Genomic DNA, 16,265 nt, shown 5'->3' with positions numbered 1-16,265 from the left:
CCTTCCTTCCTTTGGGGATCAGGGGGAGCGGTGGCGGGGGTTGCGCAGGGTGTGTGCCTGGCCCCGGGACACTGCTACGCTGGCACCGGGCACTGGGATCCATCCTGCTGCCTCCGTCTGTTCTGCCTGCTGCCAGCGGTAATGGCGGGAGCGATTGGTGCCCGTGAGTTTGCAAAAGGAGCGATTTCCCCTGGTGCCTCATGGGGCCGAGGCCGCCATGGCCCCTGAGGGGTTGGAGCTGGCACCGGGGCGCCCCCTGCTGGCCGGAAGTGCTCCCTGCAGCAGCGCCCCCTGCTGGCCGTGTTCATAACGACATCAAAGATGAACAAACAGCTCTGAGCGGGTTGGAAATTTCTGTTCTTGTCTTGTTTTCTCTCTTATTCTGATGTACCAATTTCCTAGTAATGAACTGTTATTACTTTTCTTACTCTTTTTGGTGCAAGACTTATAATTTTTACAATTATAACAATTTAGAGGTTTGTGTCCCCTTTCCACTCATTTCCATTTCCATCCTGCTTTTCTCGGCAGACATTTATCTTGTAAACCAAGGCAGTTTCTGTGGAGGAGTTTTGGTCCAGTGAGGCTGCAGAAATCTTGCTTTGCAGTGTTGGGAGAAATTGGGCTATATTAGTGCTAGCAAAGGCATGCTAATCTTGGACTGAAAATAAGAGATAAACACGCGGCACGAGTGAGAAAGCAAGCCAGGATGTGCTAAACACAAGAGCAAGAAAGTAGAACATAAACATAAAATGCTGTAACCAATTAATAGGGCAGTCGCAGCACATGAATAGTTACTTGTAGCCAAAAAATATTACTATTAGGTGAATGAGTGCATGCATGTATGTCAGAATTTTATAAAAGACAACAGCTTGTATGATAAAGTGGAGCATTCACCATAACTCTATGAGTGTTACGTGTCTGACTCTGGTCTCTCCTCGCAACAAGGTTCCATCACCTGGGATACAGCGTGGATGGGTCAGACACTCCATGGGCAGATAGAGTCAGACACTTGGCCACCTCATGCTCTGCCTTTTAAGTCCTTGGGCCACCAAGGGCCCTGTCCCAAGCTGGGACTCCTGGTCACTCGGCCGCTCAGGGCCTGGGTTCGGCAGAGCGTCACTCTGTCCCCAGTGTGCCATGGCTGACGGACTGACTGACACATGGGGCCCTGTGTCACCAAAAGCAAGGCCTGAGCCATCGCTGCCACACACAGGTGTTCCAAAATGCCTCAAAAGACATCCAACCTTTCCTGTCCCTGACACCCCACCCTGTGTCGTGGCCTGATCCCAAATTCTGAGGAAAAAATAAGGACTGAGCAATTCCCCCCCCGCCATGTCCTTTGTGACATCATCGTGTGGGGAACAGGCACAGGACGGGTTTGAGACAGCAGAGAAGGGAATCCAGAGCACTGGTTTTTACTGGCAGACAAAAATTGGAGAATCCTATTCCTAAAGCCCAACAGAGCTGAACAAAGAAACACCATGTCTACCAGTTGAACCAAAAAGCTGCATTTTGGTGCCAATGAGAGGGCAATGAGTCCTGTGTTCCCCTGGCACTGGGAGGAGAGATGAGGAGCCGTGGGTGTGCTGGGAGTGCTGAGAGGGGCATTGCAGAGGCACTTAGAGGACAGGGCTACTGGGAGAGAGAATGGGAACAACCTGGATCTACTGGGAGAAATGGAGAGGCACTGGGAGGAGAAGCAGGGAGGCCATGGAGGTACTGGGAGCACAGTGGGGAGGGAATGGGGAAATCTCTGAGGGTTATGGCAGCACTTGGATGTGGAATGGGGAGTCACTGGTGACAATGGAAGGGGGGTGGGGATGGCCCTGTGGGTTCTGGAGGCACAGGGAGCTCTGGGGAGCTGGGGAGCCTGTGCAGTCTCACACGTGATCCCCAAGTTGTGCCCACCTACCCGTGAATGTTGAGAACACACGGGAACAGTGGGATGTACACACATGTATAACTGCCCATAGGTGGTGTACCCCATTGCCCCCAGTACTCCCAGTGTTCCCAGTGCCCAGTCATTCCCCCAGTGCCCAGCCATGCCTCCAGTGTCAGAGCACATTCCCGTAGATGTCCCCAGATTCCCGTGGTCGCCCATGGGTTGCTGGCAGCTCCGCGTAGGTCACCTGGGGATCCTGGAGTGTGGTGGCACGGGGGGACGCTGCGAGAGACACTGGCTGTGGCATCTGGCTGGGGGGACACTCATGGGTGACGTGTCCCTCTGTGTGTGTCCCAGCCTGGACTCACCCCCCATGTGCTTGGTGATCACGATGTGGGTGTACAGCACCTCCTCCTCCTCTGGGGGGGCCGGGGGCTCCAGGGGGACCCTGAGGGAATAAAGGGGATGTGTGAGAGAGAATGGGGGTCTGGGGGTGGGGGTTAAAAAACAGGAGTGTGGTTTGAGGTCCTCGCTCACCTTTCCTGCTGCTTCCTGGCAGCTACAAAGGACAGAGGGGAGACGTAACTGTGGGCTCCCACGACCCTGACCCATCTCAGGAATCCTCAAAACCCATTGCACCCTCAATTTCCCCAATGACCCCTGAGCACCCCTGCTTCCGCCCAAAACATGTGAACCCCCCCAGTGCTTTGGTCCTTCTGAGCCCCTGAAAATGAAGCCTGTCAGGGAGAGGGAGTCTCCAAATTCCCCCAGAATCACTGAAAGAACCAAAAAAAAAATCCCTGCAACGCCCTCCAACATGACCCCAAATCTTTCAGGAACCAGAGGAAAAGCCCTCAGAGCTCAAAGTACCTCAACTGAGGGTCTGTGGATGCCGCCCCATCACCCCCACAGATTTTGGAGGCCCCCCAGCTCCCCAGGGCCCCCATTGTCCCCATTGTCACCCACCCATGTTGTTCCACTGGTGCCAGCCCACAGCTCCACCCACGAGCAGCACCAGGAAGAGGAGGGACCCGCCAAGCCCTGTGGCCACTGCAGGGGACAGAAGGGACACATCAGGGTCACCTGTCACTCCAGGGGTCCTGCAATACCAATCATCCTGTCTGACCCCACCTCTGTTTCCGTGGTGTCCAAGGGTTCCCTGTGGTGTCACCTCCAGGGCCAGCTCTGGGCTGAGTGCCCGGAACACGCGGTGCCCGTCCTGTCCCAGCTGGTTGGTGGCCATGCACTGGTAGGTGCCCGAATGTCCCACAGTGATGTCCTCAAGCTCCAGGAGGGGACCCCGGGCCAGCTCCTGGCCGTTGTACAGCCAGGTGAAGGTGACAGGGGCTGAGCCCACCTGCACCGAGCAGCGCAGGGTCACGGGGTCACCTGGGCACACCTGGAGTGCCGGGGGACCGGGGGTGATGGTGGCATTGGCCACGGGCACTGCGGGGACACAGACAGGGCTGGCACGTCGCGGGGGGGGATGGGGATGCTGTGGGTGGGGTCACCCCCAGCCCGAGGGTCCTGCTCACCCAGGACAGTGACATTCAGGGGGACACTCTGGGCCACGTTTTTACCATCGCTGACTCGGCACTGGTAGTGGCCGCTGTCATTGTCCCCAACGTGCCGCAGCTCCAGGCAGGGGCCGGTGCCCAGCGTTGCCCCCGAGCCCTCCCGGTGCCAGGAGAAGGACAGGGGACCTGTCCCCATGGCCACCGTGCAGCTCAGCACCAGGCTGTCCCCCAGTGCCACCTGTCCTCCGGGGGGCTGAACCGAGAGGGACACACCGGAGGGTGGGACCTCTGTGGGGGGACACAGGAGGGATTGGGGACATGGGATGAGTGGTGGACACCAAGGAGCACCGCGGGACTGAGAGGTGGGGACGATAGGGGAGGGGTGGGAGTATTCCAACGAGGAAGAAGTGTGGGGCAGAGATGGGAGCGAGCCTTGGAAAGGGGTGGAAGGGACGTCAGAAAAGGATGGGAGATTGAGTGAGGGGAAACAAGGAGATGGATTAGGGGAATCCCAGGGAATAATCTGGAGACCCAGACAGGGATTGTGGGACATGGGGAGAATGGAGGGACCTTGGGGATGGAGGGGCACCTTACCCTGGGAGGTGTGAGGGGACCTAATGAGTGTTGGAGGGAGCAGGGAAAGTAATGGGGGTACCCAGGGAGAGAGCTGGGAAGTCAGGGCAGCACGGAGAGGGTTGAGTGGGGATGGGAGAAGAAGGAGCGCTGTGTGGGCTCCCTGTGCCAAACCCTGCACTCACCGAGCACCGTGATGCCGAGCCGGGCGCTGCTCTTCTGCCCGGCCGCCTCTACGGAGCGCATCTGGCAGCTGTAATTCCCTGAGTGGGAGACCCCCAGGGCGGGCACCAGCGTGTGTGGGGACTCCTGCGGGCCCTCCACCCTCTGCCCGTCCTGGTGCAAGCTGTGTGGCAGGGGAGCTGGGGGCCACAGAGGGCTGGGGGTGCTGAGGGAGCTGCGATTGAGGTGGGACCCCTTGGAGATATCAGGGGGACCCTGCAGCACCAAGACAGGCGTGAGTTCTGGGAAGGAGATGGGGATGGGGAGTGTGACTCTGAGTGCACTGAGAAGTGGTTTTGGGGGAGTCAGGATATTGGGATTCCAGCCATGGGGGTGCTCCCAGGCCAATCTCACAGTTAGCGGTGCTGACTGTGCATTCCTGAGCCCACCCAACCCTTGCAAAATTTTCTCTGACCCTGCATCCCTATCTCCCTATCCCCACAGGTGCCCCTATTCCCCAAGGTTCCTGTTCCCACGTCCTTTTCCTCCCCACCGGTCTCTGCCTCACCAGGGCCCATCCCTGGGGTGTCAGGCCCATGCCCGGGGCACTCACCCCACAGGAGCAGCGCCACCTTCCCGGCCATCCCGGTGTTCCCAGCCATGGGCACTGGCTGTCACTCGCTGCCAGGGCCACCTGTCCCCTGGCTGGCGGCTCTTGGGATGAAGGGACAGGAAGCGAGCTCAGGTCTCGTCCTCGTGTGTAGGTGGCCCTTGGTGGGGGAGGGGTGTGGACAGGATGGGGGCAGGGTGGGGACCTTGTGGGACATGGGGGTGATGGTGGGACATGGTGGGGACAGGATGTGCCCACAATTTGGTGTCTGGGGTGGTGCAGGGGGCCAAGGATGGGTTCCCAGGGCACTGGTGTGCCAGGGATGGGGCCACATGGGAATGGGGGTCCCAAGGTTTGGGTGGAGTCAGAGTTGGGGATGAGGGTCCCAGACCAAAGTGGCCTCCAGGGATTTGTGATCATGGGATAAATCCCCGGGATGGAAGTCCCCGGGGAATGGGAGTCCTGGGGAAATCATGGTCCACAAGGGAAGGGAGGGTCCCAGACACTGGAACTGCCAGGATGGGGATCCTTGGGAATGGAGACCGTGTGGAATGGAATTCCTGGGATGGCGGTCCCAGGGCAGGGGGACAGAAGGAATGGGGGTGCCTTGATTTGGGTCCCAGGGGAATGGGGGTGCCAGGGATGGGCAGTGGCTGGGCAGGCCCCATGGGTCTCAGCTCCTGCCGTGGGTACCTCAGATTTTGGGGTCACCCAGGGCCCAGCTCAGTACCCCGGGATGTCCCGTAGTTTGGGGGGTCACACAAATCCAAAGGAACATTCCAAGGGTCTGTGGGTCTGTGTCCCCCTGACGTCCCAGGGACATTTTCCAATCTTCAATTTCCATTCCCTTCCTTTAATCCCTCAATTTCACACAACCACCCCAACCCCCAACCTGTTCCGGACTTGATGATCCTGTAGAACACCTGATCAGGGAATGGGTTGGGGGAACCCCAGGGTGGGGGAAGCAGAGGGTGAGGGGTCTGCAGGGAGGGGTGGGGAGGCTGTGGGGCATGGGGGTGTCCAGCTGTGCCCCCCAACACTTTCACTTTCTCTCTCCTGCAGCAGGAGGAAGAGGCTGTTTGTGCTGAGAGCCACACGGGGCAGGTTCTGTCCTGGGGGGCACATCCAGGGCTCCTGTCCTGGGGGTTCCTGTCCCAGGGGGACACATCCTGCCCGAGGGGGTCTTGTCCTGGGGGATGGTGGCTCCGGGGGGTTCCAGACTTCTCCATTCTCCCTCCTCCCGTGCAGGATCTGAGCCGGCAAGAGCAGCTTGGGAATGGAGCCCCAGGCAGGAAGGAGCTCCCAAAGTCCTCCTGCTGGGAGCCAGTGGCCATCCAGGTGTGGGGCCCGGCCATGGCCCAGCCCCACTGCTCAGGGATGGGCATTGGCCAGCCCTGCTCTGGCCAGCCCCAGGTGGCAGCCAGGACCTGAGGCTCCCCCCACCCCCTTGCCTTTGATTCTGGCAGCTTTTGAGCTGCTGCAAAGGTGAGAATTCTGTGGGGGGAAATGGCCTGGCTGTGGTTTGCTGAGCCCTGCAAGAAGCACAAAACCCCGTGTGAGCCCAAGCAGTGGCTCTGCGAGGGCCTTTGATGGTTTTCAGAGCAGGGCTGGCTGGAAACCCCCCCTGCAGGGGCAGCTGTGAGGGAACCAGTGTGGAAATGCAGCAATTGATCCTTTGGTCCCTGTCCCCAAGGGACTGAGAGACCCAAAACTCCTGCAAATCCCACAAGGATCTGCTCAGCAACCAGTAGCACTTTGGATCCTGTCTCAAAGAAGGCTTGGGTTCTGGATGTGGACACCAGAAGAGAGGCAAAAGTGTGGAAATACCGATCAGGAGCTGCCCACGTGGCTCTGGGGCACAGGGCTGTCACAGCAGGAGCAGGGAGTGCCCAGGCAGGGGAATTCAGGGCAGGCTGCAGTGGATTTACCAGGGAATCAGAGCCTGAGGGACACACGGGCATTTCCACACATTGCTGTGCAATCCCTGCTCCAAGGATGAACAGAGTTTCTGCCCTTTTGGCAGCACAACCCGTGGGAAGGAAATCAAGCTTCAGGGTGGGCATGAGAAAAATGGGCAGAGTTCCTAACTCTGGCCCAACAAAAGCCTTCCTTATGGGCTGGGTTGCAGCCCGGCAGGCAGGGAACAATCCCATGGACCTGTTGGACACTCAGGGAGATTCCACACTCTGTGTTATCCACAAGCAAACGCTGTTCTGTGATGCACTACTGGGCTCCTGAAGAGAACCAAACCATCTCATTTCCCTGTGATTTGTTTGTACTGTGAGCGACTTGCGGAATGACTGAGCATTTAAAGGATTTTAGAAACCAGAATATTTTATACATTGCCGGGTTGATTTTTGCTGAGTTCGTTGTTGACTGTGACCAAAACGATGAAGGAACATATTTTTGCCTTTATTCTGTGGATGCATAATTTTGCCTCCTCCAATTGGGCAACAGGGAAATCCAGCAAATGTAGCCTGGGATTTCCCATCATCAGGGAAAGGTCGTAACAGGAAGCCCCTTAAGTTTGGGCACCCGAGATGTGCCAGGGCCCCAGTAGGGGCAACGGGAATGCTCAGAGACCCCAGGAAAGAGGTGCCCAGGATGTGCCCCCTGTGGGACAGGAATCCCCAAGGACGTGGCACCCCCAGAAGGACGAGGACCCCCCTGGCACAAGACCCCAGGACAAGAGCCAGGCATCAGCACTCCAGAGGAGCCCTTTTCCCTCAGGGCAGGACCCCTCTGGATGCGCCCCCCAGGCCAGAATCCACGTCCTGGCTTCAGCATAAACGGCCTCTTCCTTCTGCTGCAGGAAAGAGAAAGTGAAAATCCTGGGGTTGGGGACACGGCCAGACAGCTCCATCTCCCCCAGCCCCCCAACCTCTGCCTGCACCCCCAGCCCCCTTTTTCCCCATCCTGGCATCCCCCACCTGTTGCCTGCTTAGGTGTTCCCTGTGATGGTTGAGCCAGGAAATGTGGGGATGGGAAAAAGCCCAGGGCTGTGTGGGGCAGAGAGCCAGAAGCTCCCAGGACGAGGCTGGGGAGCCCCCTGGCCATGATCACCCTGTGGGAGCTGTGCTGGGCTCTGAGCCACCCCAAAATCTGAGGCACTCTGTGAAAGAGCTGTGAACCCTGTGCCCACCCAGCCACTTCCCATCCCTGGGAACCCCCATTCCTGTGGGAACCCAGCCCTGGCACCCCCATTCCCTTGGTCTCTCCTCCCTGGGAACCTCCACCATAGAACTCCAATTTCTCAGCACCGCCATTGTCTTGATCCCATCCCAGGGGCTGCTTCTTCCCCCAGAACTCCAATTCCCAAGGGTCCCTCTTGTCCCCCAGCACCCAAAACCCTGGGACCCACATGCCATGACACCCATCCTTGGCCCCCTGCACCACCCCAGACACCAAATTGTGGACACATCCTGTCCCCACCATGTCCCACCATCACCCCCATGTCCATCAAGGTCCCCACCCTGCCCCCATCCTGTCCACACCCCTCCCCCACCAAGGGCCACCTACACACAAGGACGAGACCTGAGCTCGCTTCCTGTCCCTTCATCCCAAGAGCCGCCAGCCAGGGGACAGGTGGCCCTGGCAGCGAGTGACAGCCAGTGCCCATGGCCGGGGACACCGGGATGGCCGGGAAGGTGGCGCTGCTCCTGTGGGGTGAGTGCCCCGGGCACGGGCCTGACTCCCCGGGGTGGGCCCTGGAGAGGCAGAGACCGGTGGGAAGGGGGCACAGGGGGGGCTGTGGGGTCCCCTGAGGTCCCCAAGGCCAAAAAGGGCCAGGGCCTAAGCATGGACACCAGTGTGACCTGAATTGTGGGGACAGGAGCAGGGAGACAGGAACAGGGGAACTGGGATGTGGGGATGGGAACACAGGAACAGAGATGTGGGGAAAAGGATGAGGGAAAAGGAACCTTGAGAAATAGGAGCAGCTGTAGGGACAGGGACAGGGAGAAAGGGATGCAGGGACAAGGATAAGGGCCGCGTCCCATGCAGATGGGCCATGGGGACAGGAGCCATCGCAAGGGGATCAGGGACACAGGGCCATGGGGATGCGGCCATGGGGACAGGTGCTGTAGGGCTGGTGGAGGTGACCTGTGCGCACATGGGGTGTCCACAGTGTCCCCATGTCCTGCCTCAGTCCAGGCTGACAGAGGTGTCCCAGTCCTCAAAACCTCCGTGCTACACCAGTGTACCCGTGGGAACAGACAGTTCTGGGGACAGACACCACGGCAGGTGCCCCAGGTGCTGCTGTCCCTGCAGGGCCACCCCCACCCAGCCCTGTCCCTTCTCCCTTCCAGCCCAGACCCTCGGCCTCGCTGGTGAGTCCTCGGGGGATGCCATGTCCCCGCCCCGCTGTCCCCAGCCCCGCGCTGGCCCTGGCAGGCTGGTGTCCCCTGTCACCCGCAGGTGCCCAGACCACCCAGCTCCTCGTGCAGCCCCCCTGGACGCCGGCGGTGCTGTGGGACCGGGTGACACTGACCTGCCAGGGCTCGGGCACCGCCGGTGGCACCACCTGGTACAAGGACGGGCGGCGCAGGGGGCAGGAGGGACCCGACAGCTTCCTTGTCACCGAGAGTGGCACCTACACTTGTGACAGACCCGGCAGTGGGCACAGCCCCCCCGTGCTGGTGTCAAATGGTGAGGGGGGATCTGAAATGCTCAGGGTGGCTCCCTGAGAGCTCTGAGTGGGCTCCAGTCCGTGGGTGGCCTCACAGCCCTCGTGTGGCCAGAGCCTGTCCCCTGCACCCAGGGACATCCCAGTGCATCCCAGTGCACCCCAGTGTGGTGGGACCCCACTGGTGACAGCTGTGCCACGGGGCTGCTCCTTGTGTCCCTGCGAACCTCCCATGCACTGGACACTGCAGCCAGATGTCCCCGGTGCCATGGGCACCCACTTTGGAGCTGTCTCGGGCTCCTCAGTGTGACGGGACCCTCCTGTCCCACAGAGCCGCTGGTGCTGCAGGTGCCAGCACGGGCACTGCTGGAGGGGGACACGGTGACACTGCGGTGCCGGAGCTGGAAGGACAAGCCTGTCACCAGCGTGGTATTTTACAAGGACAATAAATATTTGAAGAGGTCTCTTAGTGGCAAAGATATGTCCCTCTCCCATTTGCAGCTGCACAGCAGCGGCCGCTACAGCTGCAAGGGCTCGGTTGGCTCAAGACACACATGGTCAGCACCAGTGACAGTCGCAGTGCACGGTGAGCACCCCCACAGCTGGAACCCCAATATCCTGACACCCCCAAAGCCACTTCTCAGTGCAATCAGAGTCGCACTCCCCACCCCCATCTCCTTCCCAGAGCTCTTCTCGGTGCCGGTGCTGGAGGGTCCCCCCGAGCTCACCGAGGGGTCCCCCCTCAATCTCAGCTGCCTCAGCACCCCCAGCCCACTGCGGCCCCCAGCCCCCCTCCTCTACAGCTTCTACCGGGACGGGTAGAGGGTGGGGGGCCCGCAGGGATCCCCGCGGCTCCTGGTGCCCACCGTGAGGGTCACCCAGTCTGGGAATTACAGCTTCAAGGTGAGCTCTGAGGAGGGGACCGTGTGGAAGAGCGGTGCCCAGCTCGGCGTCACGGTGTGCAGTGAGTGTGGGGATGGGCACGGGAGCCCTCAGATCCCTCCCAGGTCTCTCATCCCCACTGAACCCTCTCTGTGCGGCCCTGCCTTCCCAGCCCTCTCCCTGGGTCTCCCCATTGCTTTCCCTGGTGCCTCCTGGTGCCTCCTACCCCAGGTCCCCTCACCCCTTCCTGAATAAGGTGCCCCTCCCTCTCCACGGTCCCTCCATTGTCCATGTGTCCTAGCATCCTTGTCTTTGTCCCCAGAATCTTCCCTATGGTTCCCTTCTGCCCTCTCCTTGAGTCACCTCGCTCAGTGTCCCATCCTTCCTGGGCATCCGTTCCACTCTTTTCCAATCCTCGCCCCCATGTCTGCACCCGCATTTTCCTAACTGGGACCTCTCCACCCCACTCAGATCTGCCCCCTCCCTGAAACCCTCACTGCTCCCTGGTGTCCCCCCCTCCTCCCATATCCCCAGTCCCAACTGTGTTCCCCTGCAGGGGTCCTGCCCACCGGAGTGTCTCTGTTGGTGCAGCCCCCTGGGGGACAGGTGACACTGGGGGACAGCCTGGTGCTGAGCTGCACGGTGACCATGGGGACAGGTCCCCTGTCCTTCTCCTGGCACCGGGACGGCTCGGGGGCAACGCTGGGCACCGGCCCCCGCCTGGAGCTGTGGCACGTTGGGGACAATGACAGCGGCCACTACCAGTGCCGGGTCAGCGACGGTGAAAGCGTGGCCCAGAGTGTCCCCCTGAATGTCACTGTCCTGGGTGAGCGGGACCCTCGGGCTGGGGGCGACCCCACCCCCAGCATCCCCATCCTCCCCGGCCACATGCCAGCCCTGTCTGTGTCCCCGCAGTGCCCGTGGCCAATGCCACCATCACCCCCGGTCCCCCGGCACTCCAGGTGCGCCCAGGTGACCCCGTGACCCTGCGCTGCTCGGTGCAGGTGGGCTCAGCCCCTGTCACATTCACTTGGCTCCACAACGGCCAGGAGCTGGCCCGGGGTCCCCTCCTGGAGCTTGGGGACGTCGATGTGGGACATTCGGGCACCTACCAGTGCATGGCCACCAACCAGGTGGGACAGGACGGGCACCGCGTGTTCCGGGCACTCAGTCCAGAGCTGGCCCTGGAGGTGACACCACAGGGAACCACTGGACACCTTTGGATCACAGGTGGGGTCACACGGGGTCACCAGGGTGTTCAGGACCCCCGGAGTTCAGTGTGACCCCACTGTGTCCCCTCTGTCCCCTGCAGTGGCTCTGAATGTCGGCAGGACCCTCCTGTACCTGCTCCTGCTCCTGGCTGTCATCGGGGGCTGTCACTGGTGGCACCACCGGGGTGGGTGATAATGGGGGGGCATGGGGGTCCCAGGGATTGGGGTGAAGCCCCTCAGAGTGTGGGGGCCAGAGGGTGGCACCAACAGCTCCTGACTTGGGTGTAGCTGAGTCCCCTGAGACCTCACATGGCGCTCCTGGGGGATTTGGGGTGGTCCTGGAGGGTTATGAAGGGATACCGGGCGTTCTATCTGGGACGTTTTAGGGGTGTTTTGGGTCTCAGGGGGCAGTCAGGAATCCCGAGTGTGTTCAAGCCTCCCAAGGCCCCCACAGTCACCCCTCCCTCCTTTTCTTTGCAGCCCTCAGGAAGCCACAGGAAAGGTGAGTGGGGGTTTCCTGGTCTGAACCCCCATTTTACCCTCTTTGCAGGAAGCCCCGCACTCCCACAGACCCCCCCTTATTCCCGCAGGCCTCCCCAGGAGCCTTCGGCCCCCCCAGAGGAGGGCGCAGCCCTGGACCCCCACATTGTGTGCACTGATAGGGCAGGGGGTGAGTACAGGGGGGGACAGGGACTCGTCACCCACAGGTGACACCCCCACCCATGTGCCCAACCCCAGAGTCTCTCTCAGGGCCCCCTCCCTTTGCTTCCCTCAGGTGACCATGCAGATCTGCTGGGACCCCACGGGCAGCACTGGGACCCCAGTGACATCTACGAGAACATGCTGTGAGACTGGGGGACACTGGGTGCACTGGGAGCTCTGGAGGAACTGGGGGAATGGGTGGTCCCTGCCCAAGATGCCCTCCAATGTGTCCCTCCTCCATTTGGGTCTCATGGATGCCCACCCTGCTTGGGAGGTGGCCACGAGTGGGGAGGTCCCATGCATGGCTGCCCAGAGCTCCTGTTCCAGGGCTCCCAGTACTACCAGTGATCTTGGTGCTCCCAGTGCTCCCAGTTCCCCCAGGGGTTCCCCCTTCCCTCCTCCAGTGCCAGGGGACACCAGACCATTGTCCTTCTCATTGCACGCAAAGTGCAGATTTTGGATTAAACTGGGAGAAATGGTTTTTTGATTGTTCAGCTCTGCTGGCTGAGCTTGCACTGTGCAGGGTTCTGCTCAGGTTGTTGAGCAGATCCTTGTGGGATTTGCAGGATTTTTGGGTCTCTCTCAGTCCCTTGGGGACAGGGACCAAATGATCAATTGCTGCATTTCCACACTGGTTCCCTCACAGCTGCCCCTGCAGGGGAGATTTCCAGCCAGCCCTGCTCTGAAAACCATCAAAAGCCCTCTCAGAGCCACTGCTTGGGCTCACACGGGGTTTTGTGCTTCTTGCAGGGCTCAGCAAACCACAGCCAGGCCATTTCCAGTGCCCTAGTTTGAAAGACATGTGTTTGCCAAGGAAATCAGAAGCCTCCCATTGAACTGAAAAATGTGATCCTTCCTTCATACAGATTATTATGATTTTGAAGTTAAGGGAGCTCTCAGGCAAAGATATGGGGATAGGAATAGCAGTTCTTTACTAGTATATCTAACTAGACAAACAAGAACAACAACAGCTATGAAATTAGCCACAAACAGAACAGTAACTCAGTCCCAGTGTTTTTTGGCTGCAGGCACCTTTTCCCTGAGCTGCAGTTCCCAGTGGTGGAGGCGGGCAGGTCCCGCAGAGCTGCAGGAGGGCTGGGGGTGATGGCAGCGCTGTCCCAGGGGGAGAGAGAGATGGAGAGAGAGCCCTCTGCTCACAGTGTTGGTTCCGAAGCTCAGCAGAGTGCTGGATGGTGGCAGGTTACAGCGAGAAGGCAGCAGGGCAGGGTCCAACAGCAGTGAGGATGGCTCCCGATGCTGGATGGCAGGAATAGGACCGAGGCGGCGATCGTCCTTCTCGTCCAAACTCCGTGGGGGAAATGGGGAGAGCCAGAGCCTTCCGTCTCCTCCTCTTGCTGTTTGGATATCGAGGGGTTTCGCTCATCTCTCTCCTCCCCCTTGGCACCAGGGCCCAGTCAACAGGCATCTTAGCATGACAATGGGGAAAATTCCACTGAGGGAAAGGGAAAGAACCAACCCCCAACACCCAGTTAGGAAGAAGGGAGTGCAGAGATGGGGGCGAGGACTGGAAAGGGGGGAAAGGGATTGCAGAGAAGGATGGGAGATTAATCAAAGGTAAAAATGGAGAGGATTTAACGGAAAGCGAGGGAATATTTTGGCAACCCAGACAGGGAAGGTGCGGTATATGAACAACGGAGGGATGGCGGAGAGTGAGGGGCAGCTTACCCAGGGCGGGGTGAGGGGACCTGGTGAGGGATGGAATCATCAGGGAAAGCATTTGGGAGATCAAGGGAGAGAGCTGGGAAGGCAGGGCAGCACGGAGAGGTTGAGCGGGGCTGGGAGACCTGGGAGGGCTCTGGGGGCTCCCTGTGCCCATCCCCGCACTCACTGAGCACCGTGATGCTGAGCTGGGTGCTGCTCTTCCACATGGTCCCCCCTTCAGAGCTCACCTCGCAGGTGTAATTGCCAGAGTGGGAGAACCCCACGGCAGGCACCAGGAGCTGCATGGAACTCTGCAGGTCCCCCACCCTCTGCCCATCCCGGTAGAAGCTGTACAGGAGGGGGGCTGGGGGCCACAGGGGGCTGGGGGTGCTGAGGCAGCTGAGATTGAGGGGGGACCCCTCGGTGAGCTCGGGGGGACCTTCCAGCACCGGCACCGAGAAGAGCTCTGGGAAGGAGATGGGGGTGGGGAGTGTGATTCTGCGTCCACTGAGAACTGGCTTTGGGGTGTCAGGATATTAGGGTTCCAGCCGTGGGGGTGCTCACCGTGCACTGTCACTTCCACCACTGCTGACACTTTCACATCGGAGGCCACCCAGCCCGTGAAGCGGTCGTGACCACTGCTGTGCAGCTGCTAGGAGGAAAGAGCCACCTCGGTGCTTGTGATGGACCCACTCAAATCCTTGTCATCCTGGTAAAATCGCACGCTGGAGACAGGCTTGTCCGACCAGCCCCGGCAGCGCAGTGTCACCGTGTCCCCCTCCAGCAGTGCCCGTGCTGGCACCTGCAGCGCCAGCGGCTCTGTGGGACAGCAGGGTCCCGTCACACTGAGGAGCCCGAGACAGCTCCAAAGGGGGTGCCCATGGCACCGGGGACATCTGGCTGCAGTGTCCAGTGTGTGGGAGGGTCCCAGGGACACCAGGAGCAGCCCCGTGGCACAGCTGTCACCAGTGGGGTCCCACCACACTGGGGTGCACTGGGATGCACTGGGATGTCCCTGTGTGCAGGGGACAGGCTCTGGCCACACGAGGGCTGTGAGGCCACCCACGGACTGGAGCCCACCCAGAGCTCTCAGGGAGCCACCCTGAGCATTTCAGATCCCCCCTCACCATTTGACACCAGCATGGGGGCGCTGAGCCCACTGCCGGGTCTGTCACACGTGTAGGTGCCACTCTCGGTGACAAGGAAGCTGTCGCGTCCATCCTGCCCCCAGCGCCGCCCGTCCTTGTACCAGGTGGTGCCACCGGCGGTGCCCGAGCCCTGGCAGGTCAGTGTCACCCGGTCCCACAGCACCGCCGGCGTCCAGGGGGGCTGCACAAGGAGCTGGGTGGTCTGGGCACCTGCGGGTGACAGGGGACACCAGCCTGCCAGGGCCAGTGTGGGGCTGGGGACAGCAAGGTGGGGACATGGCATCCCCCGAGGACTCACCAGCGAGGCCGAGGGTCTGGGCTGGAAGGGAGAAGGGACAGGGCTGGGTGGGGGTGGCCCTGCAGGGACAGCAGCACCTGGGGCACCTGCGTGGTGTCTGTCCCCAAAACTGTCTGTTCCCATGGGGACACTGGGGTAGCACGGAGGTTTTGAGGACTGGGACAGCCCTGTCACCCTGGGCTGAGGCAGGACATGGGGACACTGTGGACACCCCATGTTTGCACAGGTCACCTCCACCAGCCCTACAGCACCTGTCCCCATGGCCGCATCCCCATGGCCCTGTGCCCGTGATCCCATTCTGATGGCTCCTGTCCCCATGGCCCATCTGCATGGGATGTGGCCCTTGTCCCTGTATCCCTGTCTCCCTGTCCCTCTATCCACAGCTGCCCTGATTCGCCAAGGTTCCTTTTCACACCTCGTTGTCCCCACATCTCTGTCCCCCTGTTCCTATCCACCTCCCAGTTCCCCTGTTGCTGTCCCCACTACTCTGGTCACACCGGGGTCCATGCCCATGCACTGGCTCTGTTTGGCCTTGGGGACCTCAGGGGACCCCACAGCCCCCCCTGTGCCCCCTCGCCACCGGTCTCTGCCTCTCCAGGGCCCATCCCTGGGGTGTCAGGCCCGTGCCCGGGGCACTCACCCCACAGGAGCAGTGCCACCTTCCCGGCCATCCCGGTGTCCCCAGCCATGGGCACTGGCTGTCACTCGCTGCCAGGGCCACCTGTCCCCTGGCTGGCGGCTCTTGGGATGAAGGGACAGGAAGCGAGCTCAGGTCTCGTCCTCGTGTGTAGGTGGCCCTTGGTTGGGGAGGGGTGTGGACAGGATGGGGGCAGGGTGGGGACCTTGTGGGACATGGGGGTGTTGGTGGGACATGGTGGGGACAGGATGTGTCCAGAATTTGGTGTCTGGGGTGGTGCTGGGGTCCAAGGATGTCTTTCAATGACACTGGGGTGCAAGGGATGGGGCCTCATGGGAATGGGGGTCCCAAGGTTTG

General features: G+C 60.6%; 2 pseudogenes; one reads left to right on the top strand and one right to left on the bottom strand.

Moving 5' to 3' along the window:
* Window positions 1–2,054: 2,054 nt before the first annotated feature.
* Window positions 2,055–16,125, bottom strand: LOC134055089 (Fc receptor-like protein 2; annotated as a pseudogene).
* On the top strand, window positions 4,960–12,310 carry LOC134055350 (Fc receptor-like protein 2; annotated as a pseudogene).
* Window positions 16,126–16,265: the final 140 nt, after the last annotated feature.

The sequence above is a fragment of the Cinclus cinclus genome, chromosome 31 (assembly GCF_963662255.1).
Source record: "Cinclus cinclus chromosome 31, bCinCin1.1, whole genome shotgun sequence".
Lineage (NCBI taxonomy): Eukaryota > Metazoa > Chordata > Aves > Passeriformes > Cinclidae > Cinclus > Cinclus cinclus.
This window is presented reverse-complemented; position numbering and strand designations above follow the sequence as displayed.